Raw genomic sequence first — 17,039 nt, 5'->3', positions numbered from 1 at the left:
ATCCTTGTGTTTGCACCATGTGCACTTATCCTGCTGCTCTACTGTCTGGCCCCCAACAAATCTTAAAATTTTTATTGATTTATTTAGTTATCATATCATCATTATTTTTTTTAGCACAGCACTGCTCAATTCTGGCTTCTAGTAGTGCAGGGCACTGAACCTGGCACTTCTGAGCCTCAGGCATGAGAGTGTCTTTGTATCAGCATTTTGGTATCTACCCCAGCCCCCTTCTCTCCTTTAGATACTACTAGGTGGATTGCTGAGGCTCTGTGCCAGCACTAGGAACCCAGGGATGCTGATGGCTCACCCCCCTCCTGCCACCTAACAACCTCCCATTTGTTATTTCTGTCTGACTTTAAAGTTCAATGAGAAATTGAGAGGAAGGGGTGAGATAGAGACATGGAGAGTAGAGAGAGCCCCGCAGACCTGCCTTACCTCTCCTCCCCATGCAGGTGGGGAACGAATGGGGCTCCAACCCTGGTCCTTGTGCACTGAAGTCTGGGAACTCCAGCGGGTTCCTCACCACGCAGTAGCCCAGCACAGGTGCTCAAATCATTTTTCCCCCACGGAAGGAGGTGGAAGCAGTACAGAAGACAGATGGGGACTGACCCATGGCAGAGACAGGGGGAGCAAAGGCAGATTTACAGGGCCCTTTTTCTGTTTCTGTGGCCACCCTGCCAGGCCATGGAACCTGGAGCCGCGCCCACATACGCCTGGTGCTCTGCCCAGTGAATCCTGCCTCCTGCCTCTCTCTAGCTCCTGGGAAGGAAGCTCCCAAGAACAGATCCTGGGAACAGACACCCTGCCCAAAGCAACAACTAGTCCAGACCAAGGGGCAGTGCAATGGGAGCAAGGCCCACCCAGCAGAGGCCCTGCTGTGTTATGTCGCCGCCTTGTGGACAGGGAGCAGAATGCAACTTATAGGAAACTAGAGCTGCCTGAGGGGAGAGAGGGGTTGGGGGGGGGACAGCAGATTATTAGGGTATGCTGATGGAGGAGGGGCATCGGCTAAGAATGAGAGGGAGTGAATTGATGCTGAATCATGCTCAAGCAGACATCTTAAGTAGACATACTTAAGCAGAACTTTATTTATATAGTCTCATAAGGCTGAGATTATTAAAGCAAGAATCACCAAGGCTTTGGTCACTAATATAAAAATCACCAAGGTTTTGATTATTAATACAAAAATCACCAAGTAAGAACAGCACTGGTAGGGAACACCTCCTGCTTTGTGGAACATTCACATTCCAGGGGCACTTTTCTCCCTAGAGATCACATCACAGTTTCTATGTCTTTTGTTATTCCTGTACCTGTGTTTTAGGAAAATGTCCTAGTGATCAAGATTAATATGCTACCTGTATGTTTATGCTATTCTCTTGTCCCTATGCATCAGAAACCGTGGTTCATAGAAAGTTCAAGCTTGTTATATTTCTAGGAGCCTTAAACAAACTGAACAGCCCATTTTCCATAAAATCTGTTCCATTGTTTGATCAAGGAGTTTGGTTTTGTTCCTTACTGAGAAGGCAACAAGGTGGTGCTGACCTGGCCAGCCTCTCCATAAAGTGAAGCTCTCTAACTGGAATCCATCTTCTGTGTATGCTCCCTATGTGACCTAGGTTCTCATATACTATTCCTGCATAAGGAAGTGGGAGCATAGTGCTGGTGGTAGATTAAAAGGCCCATTGTATCTAGGTGGGTACCATAACTTTCCATTAATTATGCTAAGTAAGGTGGCCCCTCCACTGTGGGAACCACTGATCTTTCTCCATATTTTAGGGGAAACACTAAAGGAAGTGGTAGAGATAAAGGGGAAAACAATTTTTCCTATTGGAGCCTCCTGAAAACTTCTGCATGACTGATCTTGCTTGTTCCATTATGATCAGTCTTACAGAGCACAGTACAGGTTTTGTCATTACTGTTGTGATTGGTCAGGCTCTGAGACTGGCCATAGGTCAAGATTATTAAGTCCACACAGAGCTTAATCCCAAGCCCTAGACATGGCAAAAGGCAAGATGGGTTCAGTTTGGCCTGGAGGGTCCAGCCCTGATGAACTTCCTGCGAAGCTGGTGCCTTGTCAACAGCTCTCATGGTGGCACCTGCACCATAGAGACAACCAAAGGGCTCCTGTATATCTCCCAATATTGTCTTCACTTTCTTTTCCTGACACAGATCCAGGGAGAAAAGCACACAGAGAAACACCAGAACACTTCTCAGCTCAAGCTAAACGGGGTGAGTTGTGGGGGAACTGAAACTGGGTTCTTGAAGCCACAGGCATGAAAGACTTTGGCAGAACTCCTAAGATAGTTCCTAAGCACTAGGTCTTCTTGTTTTATTTTATGAACTTATAACGTTTTATACCACGTTCAAATGTAGGTCACACAAAGTATGTTTCTTCTCCTCCTCCTCCTCCTTCTACTACTACTACTACTACTACTACTACTACTATTACTACTACTACTACTACTACTACTACTACTACTTTTAACCAGGACACTGATCAATTCTGCTCTCTACCCCTGCTCTCTTATTTTAAATAGTTCTGTTTTTATTATATTATTGTATTTAGCTATGGAGGGAGTGAGATACAGATGTCTCCCAGACCAAGGGCTTCTTTTAAAAATGTTTTTTATTTTTCATTACTTTTTAAATATCTTTAGTAATGAGACATGGGTATAAAGACAGAAAGATGATAACTATTAGGCAGTCACTTCTGCCCAAGGTCTCCTTATTTTCTTACCCTTTTATCACTTTTTATTTTACTACTGTGTTTAGTAATGAAAGCTGGAGATACAGAAAGACAGATACAGAGAGTGAGATGGGCAAGCGTAGATTTCATAATGCTGATGCAAAGAGACTCTCCTCCCTGAGCTCTGAATTTCCTGCCTCACCATAGTGCAGGGCTGAGCAAGGCTCTGATAAAAAAAGCAAATGAATAAAAATAAATAATAAATAAAAAACAATGAGAACAGAGCACTGCTCAGCTCAGACTTATGCTGGACAGCTGGGGATTCAATGTGAAGCCTTGGAACCTCAGGCATGAAGCCTTTTTTTTAATCTCCCCTTTTGTTGCCCTTGTTGTTTTTATTGTTGTAGTTATTATTGTTGTTGTTATAGATGTCGTTGTTGGATAGGACAGAGAGAAGTGGAGAGAGGAGGGGAAGAGAGAAAGATAGACAGCTACAGATATGCTTCACCGCCTGTGAAGTGACCCCCCTGCAGGTGGAGAGCCAGGGGCTCGAACTGGGATAACCTTATGCCAGTCCTTGTGCTTTGGGACACCTGTGCTTAACCCGCTGTGCTAACGCCTGACTCCCAAATGAAAGCTTTTTACATAAACATCAAGCTATCTCCCCAGCCTTCAAGTTTAGATGTTATGAACTGGCAAAGATCCTGATGACAATATTAAGAAGAAAGAAAAGTAAAATCTATTATAGTGGGGATGTTATTAAGAAAAGACTTCTGTGCTTAACTGATGAATGTTAAAGTTTCTGTGTACTTCTTAAACAATTAGAATTAACTCCCTAGAGAGGAAAGAGAGATGCCGACCATCACTCTGGCATGTGTGCTGCCTGGGATTGAATTTGAGATGTCGTCATTTTAAATCCAGTGCTCTAGACACTGTGCTGCTTTCTGGACTGCCACTGGTGTTTAAAGTATCTTAGGAAATATCCACACCACAAGGCTATAAATACCATAGCCTTGGGATAGCTGAATGGTATACTCCTGGCTTTCTATCTTACACACACACACACACACACACACACACACACACACACACACTAAAATAAACTAATAAGTAAATCTAGTGAAATACTAAGAAGATTCCATTGCCCCTGAGAAAGAAATTAGAGATTCTCAGATGGGGACGTGAGACTTTGCCTCCCGTTTCCTGAGGTTCCTCTTGTTCTCTGGGATCCCCTTTCTGGTCAGGAAGATCAGGACCTGAAGAGATCTCTTGAGCAGAAGATTCCCCAGGCTTGCCTTCGTGCAGCCATCTTGGCTCCGTGCTCAGGGATGGGAGACTTTGCTCTCTCTTTCCTGTGTGATCTTGGGATGAGATACGTGGTTTCTTGGAATTTCCTTAAAGGAGAGCTTGGCAGCTGGTGAGGTGACTCAACAGGTAGAGCACAGGACTTGCAGGGGTGAGGGCTGTAGTTCTGTCCCTGGCACCACGTATGCCAGAGTGGTGCTCTAGCTCTCTCTCCCTCTTGTGAAGTAATAAGTCTTTTTATTTATAATTATTTTTTAAAAATTATTTATTTATTACTATGGGGGGTCAGAGGCATCACTCAGGTACATGTGATGCCAGGGATAGAACTCAGGACCTCATGCTTGAGAATTTACCTCCTGGACCATTATTATTTTTAGTATAAGTTCTTTTCTATATATGACAGAAGAGGAGGAGGAGAAAGACCAGGAGAGGAGGAGGAGGAGGGAGGGGAGGGCCGGGGCAGAGAGATTGGAAAATATTTGTTGCCCTCATTAACATGTCATTTTGTGTCTCCTCATTAACATCAACACAGGTGTGGCTGAAAGGAGTTTTTTTCCCTTTTAAATGGCTTGATATTTAATTCCTAAAGATAATTACAAGAAAACTATCAAATTTGGTACATTTAATACTTTGATAAGGAGACTTGAATAGACTTTTGTGTTACTACTTTGTCTACTGACCAGAAAAAATAATTTTTAATTTTTTTTACCACTTCCCATCACCATCCTCATGCCCATAGTAACCACTGTGTCTTGAAAACAGGTTGACATTTTTTCCCACATTTATGTATTCAGGTGTCTCTATTCTGCATGTGAGTGAAACCAGTTTGTCGTTGTCCTTCACCTCCTGCAACAGTGGCCGGAATTGGAGAAGATGAAGCTCAGTGAATCAAGGAAGGGGGTGAAGGAGAACTACAATGAAATAGAAACTTCAGGATGGAAACTGTGGCTTATCAGGATGAGGCATGTCAGAGAATTTCCTGCCCCATGGGTGAACCTCTGGGCACAGAGCAACAAAGTGTTAGTGGCCTCTGTGCCCACTTCCTCTTCCCATCAACCTCTACAGACTCAGGCAGTTTCTGTCTTCTTTTTATTCTTACTTTTTTAATACAAGGGTTTTTAATGTTCAGACAATTTTTAACTGAATCAAAGTTGCCCTGCTAGTTTAAAATCAGAAGTCTAGACATGCAGACTCCCTGATACATATTCTTTTTTAATATTTAGATTACTTACCTGTTTGTTTGTTTGTTTTAATGAAATAAATGCAAAGAAAACCAGAACAGAGCCTTGCTCAGCTCTGGCTCATGGTGCTGATGGGGACTGAACTTGGGGCCTCAGTCTCAGGCTCAAAAATCTTCTGCCATAACCATATGCTGTCCTCCCACACCCATCCTGATTATTTCACTCTGCTAAAAATTATCTACATCGAAGATATTCTTTGGGGCAGTATGGATGGAACTGGAGGTGATTGTGCTTAAGGAACCAAGTAAAGAGGGAAAAGACAACTACTGAGTGGCTTTGGTCATATGGGGGACCTAGAGAACTGAAACACATGAAGTTGAAAAAAATGAATAAAGAAGGAGAGAAGAGCAGGAGGAAAAGAAGATGGGGGAGAGGAAGAAGAGGAGGAGGAGCAGGAGGAGGAAACAGTTTTAAAGTTTGGGGGCAGGGGGCCCAGACTTTTGATGGTGGGAGCAGTGTGGAAGTATATCCTGTAATATTATACTTCAGAAAACCTCTCTTAAACACTAAGTTTTAAAAAATGGGTTAGAAAACATCAAGTCATAGAATTTAAAACTTTATAAAAACATAGAATTTAAAACATTATGAAAAGTTCACTAGGCCCATATATAGAGCACACCTCACCCCAAGTAAGCAACTTTGGAAACCCCCTGTACTCTGGACCCACTCCAGATTCCAGCCCCATCCTGCCAACACTCAGCCAAAGATCCTCACAGACAGGATCTTCTGGACACCTTTTTAAAAACAGCTTCTCAGGGATGTGGATCTGACAAATTTGTTATGGACCAATATCTACAAAACAGTTTACGGGGCATTTGGCGGGCCCTCTGAAATGTCTCAAACTTTTTTTAGCTAAATATGTAGATAATTTGTATTTTAATTTGGAGATGAAGAATTGTCACCTTAACTATTTAGACTTTTATTTTACATTAATGTTTTTAAGGCTATAAAACCAAACTTAAAACACACATATAAACATGTAGTTTATAACACACCAGAGGAGGACAGACAGGTGCACTTAAACAATTCTGGCCCTAGCTGGACCAACAAATGTCTAGACAATATCTTACTCCGGATTTTACATCCGGCTCTTCTTGACCCTCTGTTTAACTCACCCCATATTTTATGTCGGGGGCACCCGGATTTTATGTCAGGCTGCTGGCTATAATGCCCAGCAGGTGTCAGTGGGAAAGTGAGAAAATCTTTTTTTACCTTTTTGGTCGGCTGTCCTATGCAGGGTGTCTCTCTAGGCTTTGGTCCACCCTCAAAACTCAGGCCTCTTTTTTAAGTTTTGGGAGTTCTCTCCATCTTCTGGAAGCCACGTGACATGGGCTCCATTTAGCTCTGAGCCTCAGAAACCCTGTTAATCAGCCCTGGGAACAGACCTGGGAGGTGGCTGGTTGAGAGCCTCACTGTATTCTGGAAATTGTAAGTGAAACTAACATCTATTTTCAATGGACTCTGTATTACCAATACCCTTTTTTCATAACTCAAGTTCCAAGCTGACAGAAGCAGATGGGCACTATTTGCATTTAGGGAAAATTTGATCATTGCATTTCTTAAACGCGTATTAAAGGAAATTCTAGTACCTGTCGTGGACACTTACCTTCTGGACACGATGATGGTATATTTACAGGAATGTATGATTGTATACCTAAAGAGGACTCCTTCATAAGACAGATATGTACATTTTTACTGGGAACTGTTATGAAAAGAGTTCTACAGAAGATAGCTGCTCTTGCAAAAACAGAGTATTTATTAATTATACGAAAATACATTATTTTAAGAAATAACCTTATGAAGTCAGCCCTACCTTAACTGTCTAAATGATATTATTACTTTATTGCTATTTTTTGTTTTATATTTTCAAAAATAAACATTAGGTCGGTATACCTGCTTTTCATGAAAAAACAACAAAAACACAGAATTGATCCATTGAATTTAAATTAAAACTTGAAAACTAGCATAGTCCAGTTTTCTTTGTTACTTCATTAGATTTGCAAACCAACAATATGAATCATTCAAAATTGACCTATGAATCTCTACTCCTATCAGAGTACGAATAGACTAATGAGATGGGAAAGTCCCATCTCAGCAAAGTTCTCTCTGCCTTCTGGAAACCACGTGACCTGGGCTCTGTTTAGCCCTGAGCCTCAGAAACCCTGTTAATCTTCTTCTTCAGCGTTTGCCCTTCTTCCTTAGCCAGTCAACAGCGTCAGGTTGAGCCTGATGTAAAGTTTCGAGACCTCCTTTGAATCTAGAGAGGTGGCAGTCGTTGACTATGTGGGTCATAGTCTGTAGCCGCAGGGGCAGTTCGGGTCAACTCTGGCCCCACCAGCGATGGAACATAGCGATTGAGGAGGGCCCGTTCATAACGTGCTAGGTCAAAGCCGGGTTAATAAGACCTGGGAACAGACCTGGGTGGTGGCTGGTTGAGAGCCTCACTGTATTCTGGAAATTGTAAGTAAACCTAACTTCTATTTTCAATGGACTCTGTATTGCCTATACCCTTATTTCATAACTCAAGCTCCAAGCCTGACAGAAGCAGATGGGCACTTTATACATTTAGGGAGAATTTGATTAGTGCATTTCTTAAACGCATATTAAAGGAAATTCTAGGACCTGTCGTGGACACTTACCTTCTGGAAAACAATGATGGTATTTTTACCGGAATGTATGATTTTATACCTAAAGAAGGATTCCTTCATAAGACAGATATGTACATTTATACTGAGAACTATTATTACAAGAGTTCTACAGAAGATCTCTGCTCTTGCTAAAACAGAGTATTTATTAAATATATGAAAATACATTCCTTATTTTAAGAAAGATCCTTATAAAGTCAACCCTACCTTAACTGTCTGAATGATATTATTATTTTTTTGCTATTTTTTGTTTTATATTTTCAAAAAAAACATTAGGTCTGTATACCTGCTTTTCATGAAAAAACAACAAAAACAAAGAATTGATCCATTGATTTGAATTAAAACTTGAAAACTGGCGTAGTCCAGTGTTCTTTGTTACTTCCTTAGATTTGCAAACCTAACAATATGAATCATTCAAAATTGACCTATGAATCTCTACTCCTATCAGAGTACGAATAGACTAATGAGATGGGAAAGTCCCATCTCAGCAAAGTTCTCTCCGCCTTCTGGTAACCACGTGACCTGGACTCAATTTAGCCCTGAGCCTCAGAAACTGGGTTAATCAGCCCCGGCTACAGACCTGGGCGGAAGCTGGTTGAGGGCCTCACTGTATTCTGGAAATTGTAAGTAAACCTAACTTCTATTTTCAATGGACTCTGTATTGCCTATACCCTTATTTCATAACTCAAGCTCCAAGCCAGACAGAAGCAGAAGGGCACTATTTACATTTAGGGAGAATCTGATCATTGCATTTCTTAAACGCGTATTAAAGGAAATTCTAGTACCGACTGTCGTGGACACTTACCTTCTGGACACGATGATGGTATATTTACCGGAATGTATGATTGTATACCTAAAGAAGGATTCCTTCATAAGACAGATATGTACATTTAAACTGGGAACTATTATTACAAGAGTTCTACTGAAGATCTCTGCTCTTGCTAAAACTGAGTATTTATTAAATATAAGAAAATACATTTCTTATTTTACGAAAGAACCTTATGAAGTCAATCCTACCTTAACTGTCTAATGATACTATTATTTTTCTTTATATTTTTTGTTTTTTATTTTGAAAAATAAACAACTGGTCTGTATTCCTGCTCTTCATGAAAAAACAGCACCAACACAGAATTAACCAACTAAATTTGAATCAATCCTTGAAAACTTTAGTAGTCCCGTTTTCTTTGTTACTGCCTTAGATTTGCAAACATAACAATATGAATCATACAAAACTGTGGTATAAATCTCTATTCCTATCAGAGTACCAATAGACTAAGGAGATGGGAAAGTCCCATCTCAGCAAAGTTCTCTCCACCTTCTGGAAGCCACTTGACCTGGGCTCTATTTAGCCCTGAGCCTCAGAAACCCTGTTAATCAGCCCTGGCAAGAGACCTGGATGGTGGCTTGTTGAGAGTCTCACTGTACTCTGGAAATAGTAAGTGAACCTAATCTATTTTTAATGGACTCTGTATCGCCTATACCCATATTTCGTAACTCAAGCTCCAAGCCAGACAGAAGCATATGAGCACTATTTACATTTACGGAGAATCTGATCAGTGCATTTCTTAAACGTGTATTAAAGGAAATTCTAGTACCTGTCGTGGACACTTACCTTCTGGACACGATGATAGTATATTTGCCAGAATGTATGATTGTATACCTAAAGAAGGATTCCTTCATAAGACAGATATATACATTTATACTGAGAACTATTATTACAAGAGTTCTACAGAAGATCGCTGCTCTTGCTAAAACAGAGTATTTATTAAATATATGAAAATACATTTCTTATTTTAAGAAATAACCTTATGAAGTCAACCCTACCTTAACTCTCTAAATGATATTATTATTTTCTTTAAATTTTTTTGTTTTTTATTTTCAAAAATAAACATCTGGTCTGTATTTCTGCTTTTCATGAAAAAAGAACACCACACAGTATTGACCAATTGAATTTGAATAAAACCTTGAAAACTGGAGTAGTCCAGTTTTATTTCTTACTTCCTTAGATTTGCAAACCAAAGAATATGAATCATACAAAACTGACCTATTATTCTATACTCCTATCAGAGTACCAATAGACTAATGAGATGGGAAAGTCCCATCTCAGCAAAGTTCTCTCCACCTTCTGGAAGCCACTTGACCTGTGCTCTATTTAGCCCTGAGCCTCAGAAACCCTATTAATCATCCCTGTTAACAACCTTATAGTGGCTCATTGAGAGCCTCACTGTATTCTGGAAATTGTAAGTGAACCTAACTTCTATTTTCAATGGACTCTGTATTGCCTATACCCTTATTTCATAACTCAAGCTCCAAGCCAGACAGAAGCAGATGGACACTATTTACATTTAGAGAGAATTTGATCAGTGCATTTCTTTAAAGCGTATTAAAGGAAATTCTAGGACCTGTCGTGGACACTTACCTTCTGGACACGATGATGTTATATTTCCCGGAATGTATGATTGTATACCTAAAGAAGGATTCCTTCATAAGACAGATTTGTACATTTCTACTGGGAATTATTATTACAAGAGTTCTACTGAAGATCTCTGCTCTTGCTAAAACAGAGTATTTATTAAATGTATGAAAATACATTCCTTATTTTAAGAAAGATCCTTATGAAGTCAACCCTACCTTAACTGTCTAAATGATATTATTACTTTTTTTTTGCTATTTTATGTTTTTTATTTTCAAAAATAAACACTGGTCTGTTTTTCTGCTTTTCATGAAAAAACAACACCAGCACAGAATTGATGCATTGAATTTGAATCAAACAATATAAACTGGAGTAGTCTAGTTTTCTTTGTTACTTCCTTAGATTTGCAAACATAACAATATGAATCATACAAAACTGACCTATGAATCTCTACTCCTATCAGAGTACCAATAGACTAATGAGATGGGAAAGTCCCATCTCAGCAAAGTTCTCTCCGCCTTCTGGAAGCCACTTGACCTGGACTCTATTTAGTCCTAAACCTCAGAAACTTTGTTAATCAGCCCCAGCAAGAGACATGGGCATTAGCTGGTTGAGGGCCTCCCTGTATTCTGGAAATTGAAAGTGAACCTAACTTCTATTTTCAATGGACTCTGTATTGCCTATACCCTTATTTCATAACTCAAGCTCCAAGCCTGACAGAAGCAGATGGGCACTTTATACATTTAGGGAGAATTTGATTAGTGCATTTCTTAAACGCATATTAAAGGAAATTCTAGGACCTGTCGTGGACACTTACCTTCTGGAAAACAATGATGGTATTTTTACCGGAATGTATGATTTTATACCTAAAGAAGGATTCCTTCATAAGACAGATATGTACATTTATACTGAGAACTATTATTACAAGAGTTCTACAGAAGATCTCTGCTCTTGCTAAAACAGAGTATTTATTAAATATATGAAAATACATTCCTTATTTTAAGAAAGATCCTTATAAAGTCAACCCTACCTTAACTGTCTGAATGATATTATTATTTTTTTGCTATTTTTTGTTTTATATTTTCAAAAAAAACATTAGGTCTGTATACCTGCTTTTCATGAAAAAACAACAAAAACAAAGAATTGATCCATTGATTTGAATTAAAACTTGAAAACTGGCGTAGTCCAGTGTTCTTTGTTACTTCCTTAGATTTGCAAACCTAACAATATGAATCATTCAAAATTGACCTATGAATCTCTACTCCTATCAGAGTACGAATAGACTAATGAGATGGGAAAGTCCCATCTCAGCAAAGTTCTCTCCGCCTTTTGGTAACCACGTGACCTGGACTCAATTTAGCCCTGAGCCTCAGAAACTGGGTTAATCAGCCCCGGCTACAGACCTGGGCGGAAGCTGGTTGAGGGCCTCACTGTATTCTGGAAATTGTAAGTAAACCTAACTTCTATTTTCAATGGACTCTGTATTGCCTATACCCTTATTTCATAACTCAAGCTCCAAGCCAGACAGAAGCAGAAGGGCACTATTTACATTTAGGGAGAATCTGATCATTGCATTTCTTAAACGCGTATTAAAGGAAATTCTAGTACCGACTGTCGTGGACACTTACCTTCTGGACACGATGATGGTATATTTACCGGAATGTATGATTGTATACCTAAAGAAGGATTCCTTCATAAGACAGATATGTACATTTAAACTGGGAACTATTATTACAAGAGTTCTACTGAAGATCTCTGCTCTTGCTAAAACTGAGTATTTATTAAATATAAGAAAATACATTTCTTATTTTACGAAAGAACCTTATGAAGTCAATCCTACCTTAACTGTCTAATGATACTATTATTTTTCTTTATATTTTTTGTTTTTTATTTTGAAAAATAAACAACTGGTCTGTATTCCTGCTCTTCATGAAAAAACAGCACCAACACAGAATTAACCAACTAAATTTGAATCAATCCTTGAAAACTTTAGTAGTCCCGTTTTCTTTGTTACTGCCTTAGATTTGCAAACATAACAATATGAATCATACAAAACTGTGGTATAAATCTCTATTCCTATCAGAGTACCAATAGACTAAGGAGATGGGAAAGTCCCATCTCAGCAAAGTTCTCTCCACCTTCTGGAAGCCACTTGACCTGGGCTCTATTTAGCCCTGAGCCTCAGAAACCCTGTTAATCAGCCCTGGCAAGAGACCTGGATGGTGGCTTGTTGAGAGTCTCACTGTACTCTGGAAATAGTAAGTGAACCTAATCTATTTTTAATGGACTCTGTATCGCCTATACCCATATTTCGTAACTCAAGCTCCAAGCCAGACAGAAGCATATGAGCACTATTTACATTTACGGAGAATCTGATCAGTGCATTTCTTAAACGTGTATTAAAGGAAATTCTAGTACCTGTCGTGGACACTTACCTTCTGGACACGATGATAGTATATTTGCCAGAATGTATGATTGTATACCTAAAGAAGGATTCCTTCATAAGACAGATATATACATTTATACTGAGAACTATTATTACAAGAGTTCTACAGAAGATCGCTGCTCTTGCTAAAACAGAGTATTTATTAAATATATGAAAATACATTTCTTATTTTAAGAAATAACCTTATGAAGTCAACCCTACCTTAACTCTCTAAATGATATTATTATTTTCTTTAAATTTTTTTGTTTTTTATTTTCAAAAATAAACATCTGGTCTGTATTTCTGCTTTTCATGAAAAAAGAACACCACACAGTATTGACCAATTGAATTTGAATAAAACCTTGAAAACTGGAGTAGTCCAGTTTTATTTCTTACTTCCTTAGATTTGCAAACCAAAGAATATGAATCATACAAAACTGACCTATTATTCTATACTCCTATCAGAGTACCAATAGACTAATGAGATGGGAAAGTCCCATCTCAGCAAAGTTCTCTCCACCTTCTGGAAGCCACTTGACCTGTGCTCTATTTAGCCCTGAGCCTCAGAAACCCTATTAATCATCCCTGTTAACAACCTTATAGTGGCTCATTGAGAGCCTCACTGTATTCTGGAAATTGTAAGTGAACCTAACTTCTATTTTCAATGGACTCTGTATTGCCTATACCCTTATTTCATAACTCAAGCTCCAAGCCAGACAGAAGCAGATGGACACTATTTACATTTAGAGAGAATTTGATCAGTGCATTTCTTTAAAGCGTATTAAAGGAAATTCTAGGACCTGTCGTGGACACTTACCTTCTGGACACGATGATGTTATATTTCCCGGAATGTATGATTGTATACCTAAAGAAGGATTCCTTCATAAGACAGATTTGTACATTTCTACTGGGAATTATTATTACAAGAGTTCTACTGAAGATCTCTGCTCTTGCTAAAACAGAGTATTTATTAAATGTATGAAAATACATTCCTTATTTTAAGAAAGATCCTTATGAAGTCAACCCTACCTTAACTGTCTAAATGATATTATTACTTTTTTTTTGCTATTTTATGTTTTTTATTTTCAAAAATAAACACTGGTCTGTTTTTCTGCTTTTCATGAAAAAACAACACCAGCACAGAATTGATGCATTGAATTTGAATCAAACAATATAAACTGGAGTAGTCTAGTTTTCTTTGTTACTTCCTTAGATTTGCAAACATAACAATATGAATCATACAAAACTGACCTATGAATCTCTACTCCTATCAGAGTACCAATAGACTAATGAGATGGGAAAGTCCCATCTCAGCAAAGTTCTCTCCGCCTTCTGGAAGCCACTTGACCTGGACTCTATTTAGTCCTAAACCTCAGAAACTTTGTTAATCAGCCCCAGCAAGAGACATGGGCATTAGCTGGTTGAGGGCCTCCCTGTATTCTGGAAATTGAAAGTGAACCTAACTTCTATTTTCAATGGACTCTGTATTGCCTATACCCTTATTTCATAACTCAAGCTCCAAGCCTGACAGAAGCAGATGGGCACTTTATACATTTAGGGAGAATTTGATTAGTGCATTTCTTAAACGCATATTAAAGGAAATTCTAGGACCTGTCGTGGACACTTACCTTCTGGAAAACAATGATGGTATTTTTACCGGAATGTATGATTTTATACCTAAAGAAGGATTCCTTCATAAGACAGATATGTACATTTATACTGAGAACTATTATTACAAGAGTTCTACAGAAGATCTCTGCTCTTGCTAAAACAGAGTATTTATTAAATATATGAAAATACATTCCTTATTTTAAGAAAGATCCTTATAAAGTCAACCCTACCTTAACTGTCTGAATGATATTATTATTTTTTTGCTATTTTTTGTTTTATATTTTCAAAAAAAACATTAGGTCTGTATACCTGCTTTTCATGAAAAAACAACAAAAACAAAGAATTGATCCATTGATTTGAATTAAAACTTGAAAACTGGCGTAGTCCAGTGTTCTTTGTTACTTCCTTAGATTTGCAAACCTAACAATATGAATCATTCAAAATTGACCTATGAATCTCTACTCCTATCAGAGTACGAATAGACTAATGAGATGGGAAAGTCCCATCTCAGCAAAGTTCTCTCCGCCTTTTGGTAACCACGTGACCTGGACTCAATTTAGCCCTGAGCCTCAGAAACTGGGTTAATCAGCCCCGGCTACAGACCTGGGCGGAAGCTGGTTGAGGGCCTCACTGTATTCTGGAAATTGTAAGTAAACCTAACTTCTATTTTCAATGGACTCTGTATTGCCTATACCCTTATTTCATAACTCAAGCTCCAAGCCAGACAGAAGCAGAAGGGCACTATTTACATTTAGGGAGAATCTGATCATTGCATTTCTTAAACGCGTATTAAAGGAAATTCTAGTACCGACTGTCGTGGACACTTACCTTCTGGACACGATGATGGTATATTTACCGGAATGTATGATTGTATACCTAAAGAAGGATTCCTTCATAAGACAGATATGTACATTTAAACTGGGAACTATTATTACAAGAGTTCTACTGAAGATCTCTGCTCTTGCTAAAACTGAGTATTTATTAAATATAAGAAAATACATTTCTTATTTTACGAAAGAACCTTATGAAGTCAATCCTACCTTAACTGTCTAATGATACTATTATTTTTCTTTATATTTTTTGTTTTTTATTTTGAAAAATAAACAACTGGTCTGTATTCCTGCTCTTCATGAAAAAACAGCACCAACACAGAATTAACCAACTAAATTTGAATCAATCCTTGAAAACTTTAGTAGTCCCGTTTTCTTTGTTACTGCCTTAGATTTGCAAACATAACAATATGAATCATACAAAACTGTGGTATAAATCTCTATTCCTATCAGAGTACCAATAGACTAAGGAGATGGGAAAGTCCCATCTCAGCAAAGTTCTCTCCACCTTCTGGAAGCCACTTGACCTGGGCTCTATTTAGCCCTGAGCCTCAGAAACCCTGTTAATCAGCCCTGGCAAGAGACCTGGATGGTGGCTTGTTGAGAGTCTCACTGTACTCTGGAAATAGTAAGTGAACCTAATCTATTTTTAATGGACTCTGTATCGCCTATACCCATATTTCGTAACTCAAGCTCCAAGCCAGACAGAAGCATATGAGCACTATTTACATTTACGGAGAATCTGATCAGTGCATTTCTTAAACGTGTATTAAAGGAAATTCTAGTACCTGTCGTGGACACTTACCTTCTGGACACGATGATAGTATATTTGCCAGAATGTATGATTGTATACCTAAAGAAGGATTCCTTCATAAGACAGATATATACATTTATACTGAGAACTATTATTACAAGAGTTCTACAGAAGATCGCTGCTCTTGCTAAAACAGAGTATTTATTAAATATATGAAAATACATTTCTTATTTTAAGAAATAACCTTATGAAGTCAACCCTACCTTAACTCTCTAAATGATATTATTATTTTCTTTAAATTTTTTTGTTTTTTATTTTCAAAAATAAACATCTGGTCTGTATTTCTGCTTTTCATGAAAAAAGAACACCACACAGTATTGACCAATTGAATTTGAATAAAACCTTGAAAACTGGAGTAGTCCAGTTTTATTTCTTACTTCCTTAGATTTGCAAACCAAAGAATATGAATCATACAAAACTGACCTATTATTCTATACTCCTATCAGAGTACCAATAGACTAATGAGATGGGAAAGTCCCATCTCAGCAAAGTTCTCTCCACCTTCTGGAAGCCACTTGACCTGTGCTCTATTTAGCCCTGAGCCTCAGAAACCCTATTAATCATCCCTGTTAACAACCTTATAGTGGCTCATTGAGAGCCTCACTGTATTCTGGAAATTGTAAGTGAACCTAACTTCTATTTTCAATGGACTCTGTATTGCCTATACCCTTATTTCATAACTCAAGCTCCAAGCCAGACAGAAGCAGATGGACACTATTTACATTTAGAGAGAATTTGATCAGTGCATTTCTTTAAAGCGTATTAAAGGAAATTCTAGGACCTGTCGTGGACACTTACCTTCTGGACACGATGATGTTATATTTCCCGGAATGTATGATTGTATACCTAAAGAAGGATTCCTTCATAAGACAGATTTGTACATTTCTACTGGGAATTATTATTACAAGAGTTCTACTGAAGATCTCTGCTCTTGCTAAAACAGAGTATTTATTAAATGTATGAAAATACATTCCTTATTTTAAGAAAGATCCTTATGAAGTCAACCCTACCTTAACTGTCTAAATGATATTATTACTTTTTTTTTGCTATTTTATGTTTTTTATTTTCA

At 38.3% G+C, this 17,039-nt stretch overlaps 1 long non-coding RNA gene across 1 annotated transcript in view; it reads left to right on the top strand.

The window, feature by feature from the left end:
* LOC132536857 (uncharacterized) overlaps nt 1-17,039 on the top strand; it is a 397,589-nt gene that overhangs the window by 42,378 nt on the left and 338,172 nt on the right. The gene's annotated exons all lie outside the window — the stretch shown is intronic.

Source organism: Erinaceus europaeus, chromosome 2, assembly GCF_950295315.1.
Source record: "Erinaceus europaeus chromosome 2, mEriEur2.1, whole genome shotgun sequence".
Classification (NCBI taxonomy): domain Eukaryota; kingdom Metazoa; phylum Chordata; class Mammalia; order Eulipotyphla; family Erinaceidae; genus Erinaceus; species Erinaceus europaeus.
The sequence above is the reverse complement of the archived record's forward strand: the minus strand, read 5'-3'. Positions and strand labels throughout refer to the sequence as shown.